This window comes from Schistocerca piceifrons, chromosome 2 (assembly GCF_021461385.2).
Source record: "Schistocerca piceifrons isolate TAMUIC-IGC-003096 chromosome 2, iqSchPice1.1, whole genome shotgun sequence".
NCBI lineage: Eukaryota > Metazoa > Arthropoda > Insecta > Orthoptera > Acrididae > Schistocerca > Schistocerca piceifrons.
In genome coordinates this window covers 810,233,626-810,240,433 of record NC_060139.1, presented here as the reverse complement: position 1 = coordinate 810,240,433, position 6,808 = coordinate 810,233,626, and positions in this window count along the sequence as shown.

Genomic DNA, 6,808 nt, shown 5'->3' with positions numbered 1-6,808 from the left:
TCAAGGGCTACTCTTTGTGAGAAGAAATTCCTACTGATATACCTATAAAGATGAATGTAGTACAAAAAGAAACATTAAAAAAAGCTTGTTACAACCAGCTGGAAGGCCGGAAAGAGCAAACGCTCTCACAGGTTGATGTTTTCCATTCTTCGTATGATACGTGTGGTCTACTGCTGAATAAAGATCTTATTTCTCCAACATTTAGCACTGAAGTACGTCGGAGGTGGAATCGGACGTTGGTGGCGAAGTGAAATTGGAAAGCTGGGCTTAGTGGCTGATTAATGAACAGAAACTTGTAGTAATTTGGAACACTGCTAAATTGCTATACGTGGTAGCTTGTTTTGAGGTAGTTGATTATAGAATGGGAAGTAGCGAGCTGATGGTAAGTCGTAACAGCAGACGGCCAACGCCTATGGAACACCACTAAAGAGGTCGCTAACTTAGGCCATTTTCTGGCGGATGCATCAACATGAACATGATCACATGCTATCACTACACGAGACAGAACTGAGACGGCCATCTAATGAATTACCTCATATACGTCAGTTTTCCAGAGAAGTCCACAAAAACGGCTGCAGGAAACGTCTCGGCCACTGCCAGTGAGTTCACTCTCTCTTTTAATGACCTTTGTTCAGCGTACAGACGAAGATGAAGGTCTAAAACTGATGCACACAGCTACAAGTAAGTGCCTGGTAAGGCAGTGGATTTCGTAGAATCTGTTCCGAAGCTTACGTCTTAACACCGATCGTAAAGGGCGGTAAAGCAATTTTTTTAAGCTACCCTGGTAGAAACTAAATAAATGCTGTGCAATGGAGTAATTGCTGCAGCAGTATCACAAGAAATCATAATTACCCGTTCTGACCCTAGATCATAGAAAATCATCTAGTACTGTAGCTATTTTCAAGAGAAACTCCACCATGACACTTGCAAGCCCTACAGTACCATCAATAAATATTTACATCACTATACTCATTAGTATGACGTTTGGGTTAAAATATTAGATATGTTGTCGATTTTATACGACTATGTCATAATTTGACCGACCAAAATATTATTCAGCTATCTAAATGACCACACTGGTCACTTTGAAGCACTGAACTATTAATAGGCTGGTCTATCACCTTTGTAAAACATGGCACTGAAGTGATGCGTAAATGTGAGTCCGCTGTATGGTAGCAGTGCAGTAAGGAGGGCAGACGTGAAGTCGTTACAGAACGGATGGAAGAAGCTGTCGTGTTTGGACGGGCCCATGACTACACTGTGAACGAAGCTGCCCCATTTGTGGTTGTATCAACGCGTATTGACCAACGTGCCTACAAATAGTGAGGTATCACTCGTAGTCATGTAACACGGCGTAAGGACAGTGGGGACAAAAAGATGCTAACCGAAAGGAAACGGAGACGAGTATGAACCTATGACAATAACAATCGCTTTTCTCGGAATAGTGAAGCAACTTAAATTTCTTAATAAAAGCAAGTCTTCCGGTCCAGATGATATACTAATTAGGTTCCTTTCAGAGTATGCTGAAGAAATAGCTCCATACTGAACATTCATATACAACATCTCGCTCGACGAAAGATCCTTGCCAAAAGCTGGATGGTTCACAGGTCATACTAATATTCAAGAAAGGTAATAGGAGTAATCCACTAAATTACAGGCCCATATAATTAACGTCGATATGCTGCAGAATTTTGAAACACATATTGTGTTCAAACATTATGAATTACTTCGAAAGGAACGGTATGTTGACTGTGTGTCAACACGGAGTTAGAAAACATCGTTCTTGCGAAAAACAGCTAGCTGTTTACTCACACTAAGTGCTGAGTTCTGTCGACAAGGGATTTCAAATTTATTCCCGTATTTCTAGATTTTCAGGGGGCTTTAGACACTATACCTCGCAAACGGCTTGTAATCAAATTACGGGCTTATGGAATATCATCCTGCAGACACTTATTTAAAGCGCTAGAGATCTTCACTGTAGCCTCACAATATATATATTCACTTATGAAATTTGTTATTAACAATCCGAACGAATTCAAAAGTAATAGCAGTGTACATGGCTACAACACTAGGAGAAAGGATGATCTTCACTACTCAAGGTTAAATCAAACTTTGGCTCAGAAGGGGGTAAATTATGCTGCCACGAAAGTCTTTGGTCACCTACCTAATAGCATCAAAAGTCTGACAGACAGCCATATAGCATTTAAAAGGAAATTAAAAGAATTTCTTAATGGCAACTCCTTCTACTCATTAGATGAATTTTTGGATATAATAAGTGGGTAATTTCCCCAACCCCCACAAAAAAAATTAAAAATATTAAGTGTCATGTAATATTTTGTGTAATGTAATATGTTGTATAGACACCTTTTATTAACCTAACACGTTCCACATCATTACGAAGTGTCGCGTTCATGTTCTGTGGAACAAGTACTAATCTAATCATCTCAGTTAAGTGACTGGATTCGTGATTTCCTGTCAGAGAGGTTACAGTTCGTAGTAAATGACGGAAAGTCGTCGAGTTAAACAGCAGTGAATTCTAGCGTTCCCCAAGGTAGTGCTATAGGCCCTCTGCTGTTCCTTATCTCTATAAACGATTTGAGAGACAATCTAAGCAGCCGTCGTAGGTTGTTTGCACATGATACTGTCGCTTCTCGTCCAGTGACGTCAACGGAAGTTAAAAACAAATTGCAGAAGGATTTAAAAAAGATATCTGGATAGTACGAAAATTGGAAATTGACCCTGAGTAATGAAAAATGTGAGGTCATCCCCATGAGCGCTAAAAGGAATCCGTTAAACTTTTATTGCATTATAAATCAATAAAATCTAAAGACCGAAAATTCTACTAAATACCTAGAAATTGTATTTACGAACAACTTAAACTGGAAAGAGCACTTAGAAAATGTCGTGGGAAAGGCAAACCAAAGACTGTGTTTTATTGGCAGAAGACTTAGAAGGTTCAGCAGATCTCCTAAAGAGACTGCCCAGATTACGCTTGTCCGTCCTGTTTTGGAGAACTGCTGCACAGTTCGGGAGCCTTACGATGTACGTTTAACGAAGTACATCGAGAAAGTTCAATGAAGGGTACTGCGTTTTGTATTATCCAGAAATAGGAAAGAGAGTGTGTACGGACGTGATATAGGATTTGGTGTGGAAATCATTAGAACGAACGCTTTCTCATTGTGGTGGGGCGTTCTCACGAAATTTCAATCACTACATTTCTCCTCCGAATGCAAAAACAATTTGTTGACACCGAACTATATAGGGAGAAACGATCATAATAATAAAATAATAAAAATCAGAGCTCGCACGGAAAGATATAGGTGTTCGTTTTTCCCGCACGCTGTTCGAGACTGCAATAACAGAGAACTATTGTGAAGGTGGTTCGATGAACCTTCTGCCAGGCTCTTAAGTGTGATTTGCAAAGTATCCATGTAAAAGTTGGTGTAGAAGAACTGGGGTTGCTGTCAGCGAATGCATGTCCGTGTCAACGAATGTCCGAGCTAACCCAGCGGTGGTAACATCTTGTAATGCACTCAGGTTGATCTAGTAAATCCACTGCTCACAACGGCTCCTAAACCTACATACCTTCAGTGGGAATAACAGAAAACTCAAAAGTAGCTCGTTGGAGAACGGCAGTGTCGTCCAGCGAATCGCGACTTCGCCTCCTTTCAAATGACACAAAGCGAGCCCAATGGCAGACCAGTGAGACTTTTAACCTACAGTAAGCTGAAAGTGTAATTCAGTTTAGAGGTGGTTCTCTGGTGTTTTGGGGGTGTTTTCTGCTCCATGAATTGTGGAAACTGATACATACTATCGCGAACAAGAAGTACGGCGCTTATTTCAGCGTTCTCGGTGCCTGAGTGTTACCCTTTCTTCGTAATTTTCATGATGATTATGCTGTAGACGTTCACTTCTTCCAAGATGACAAAGTTTATGTTCACAAGGCTGCATGCGTTCGTCTCTGGCCTGAGCAACAGTCAATCGTATTATCGTACCTCGTCTGATCTGCTAAATCACGCGATCTTATTCCCATAGGAGACGTTTCTGACTGTTTACAAGCTCGGGTGGAACGTAGCCGTCAACGTCACTAATTTTGACCGCTCTGCGGTATTTAAACATATGAATGGCTGCAGTCAGGTATGGCATATCCGGAATTTGTGGCCTCTCTTCATCAGTGAAGTAAGACCATTATCAAAGCAAAAACCGGTGCTATACGGTATTGTTGTACAGCAGCACAGCACCTGTGAATCTTGAGTCTGGTGCTGGAGCCAACTTTGCAGAAAATGAGAAATCTTGCTTCGTTTTGACACCAACTAAACTGGTGTAGTGTGGTGTAGTGTTGTGAGTGTTGTGAAGTGTAGCACTGTGTAGTGCGGAGTTGCAAAGTAGTGTAGTCTATAATTATAAAATACAAAACTCGATATCCAGCAATGCACCACAGTGTAGAAGACCACTAGCAAGAGCCTTCTGGATTCCTGGTGAGCATATACATCTTTGCGCCAAATGGCCAAACTGAGTACATAGATTTCTTTTCTGCAGATAATTTATGGAGATTTTTCCCGTTAAACACAATAATTCTTAGTTATACTAACACTTCCGGAACTGTGTTAAAATACAATGTGCTTTATTCATTCCAATTCTGGTTCAACGTATGGTCTATGGTCCATAACAGCCTAAAAGAATATAGTAGGCAAATAAATAATTATTCGGCGCTTATATAATGTTTATAGTTCTTCACAGGCATGGTAAATGGAAAAGGCGTGTTTCTCCACCTCGGCTCTTACCTAGAGAAGTGCGGAAAAGCGCTTAGAAAGTGCTGCCTAGTAAAGGGCTTGCTAATTCGATGCAGGTATGCCTCCCCTGTTGGTGTCAAAAGATAGCACAGTCCGTTCTACCTTACACCAACAGATAGGATCCAGTACTGTATTCCGGGAAAAGAAATATTGATAGCACGTTAGCAGCAGCTAATACAGTGACAGTTGTTTCCATTGTTGACCTCACACAATGGTATCCCAGGAAACCAGAGACTTAGCGATAGAATGTCGAAATTCTCATTGTGAAATTATCAAGTGAAACAAGAGATACGGTTATTGCGAAATTACAACAGAAAACACAAGTCAAATAAAGAACGTTTAGAAAATGTTGTCGGAATGGATAGTTCGAGTTCCGCTTTTAATTGCCACAGGAGCAGCGGGATACATGTTGTAAGTACCGCAGCAGATGCCTTTACTTTTTATCATACTTTCATCGGAACGAATATTTAGCCTAGACACGTTTGTGGATAACGGGGAATGCACGGAATTGATGTGATATATCGCAGGGATACTGGTGCAAATGGGCATTCTATCAAACGTTTAAAGCAGCTGACATGATTTTATTTTAATACAGGTACGGGCACAAAAAACGTAGTTCAGGAACCGAGAGCACAAGAGTACCACACAGAAAGTAGATTAAACGGTATATTACGATGCTGTTGGTCGCAATTTATTAGTGTCGACAATGCTTACCCATCCATACGATACGACAGAAATTTTCTACTCTAATGTACTTGGGCACAATAGTTTGCTGCAGACGACTTCTCGTGCTCTGCCGTAAGGCTAAAATTACGGAGTTACTTCACAGACAGGAAAGAAATAAAATCATTGTAATGATGGGAGGTGGACATACGGAACCTCAATGGATCTTAGTATGATACCGGCAGTCACGTATTGGGTGATTGCACAAATTTATGACTTCAGTCTAGTTTCGCGTACGTCAGCCCTCAATCTGAATTAGATTGGCGCTGTGGATCTCAACCTGCACCCTAGCAGCGTGTCGTGTGGCTCTAATTCACTGCCTGGACGAAGTTCGAGATGCAGGAGATACTGCTACGATAACTCGATTCAGGTTACGCATCATTTTTCGTTTTACGCGTGTTGTTTCCTTGTTCCGGATCGTCCCAGGGATACTCAATGAGACTAAAATCCGGGAGAGGTGTTAGGCATAACAGGTTTATGCTTAGTTCATAGTATTCCTTGTGCCAACCAGTCCTATTTTCAGCTATAAGAATGGAAGACATGGTATCCTAGGAGATGGTATTAGTGTCATGACATGCATATACTGGCCAGCAGCTCGAAGAGGCCATCCTGATGGAGCAGATATGTATCACCTCGACCGAGGGAATTATTTCCATGTAATTTAACATTACCAAGCCACTTTTATTTTGCAACACTCGAGGCACATAGATGACCTAAATAAATGATGCATTCGCATTTATATAGATATTTCAGTTCATCTAACTGTATAACACTTTACTCACGTTTAATAATCTGCTTTCATTTATCTCGCTTATCACATACGGCAGCGAGGAAGTCTCTTGTGGCTGCCAGCAACGTACTGTCTGGACAGAGATCTTGCAAATATTGTTCCTGACGGCGCGATTGATCACATTGTGCGTGTACTACATTTCACTAAAAGAGATACAAGTAACAAGTTTTATTAGATACACCACAAAATTTATCACGTGTTTTTATAATGACATGAACATACTCTTGAATCTACAACAAGAATTTCAATATTCCGTTTGATAACATCTTGCTGCAGAGTAATCGTGTAAACTGCTACAGAGATGATCTTGAAGATAATAATGGTATCTTGCAAGATAAAGTTTAGGATTAGTTACAGCTGTTGTCACAGTTTTCCAGCTGATGTTATTAGTAAGCAGGTAGGAACCAGACGGGGTCATGGAGTGTCCCGTACATCATCAATGTGCAACAAGTCTTATTATCGAGACATCTTGGAGAGTGTCTTGAATTAACCGACTGTTTGT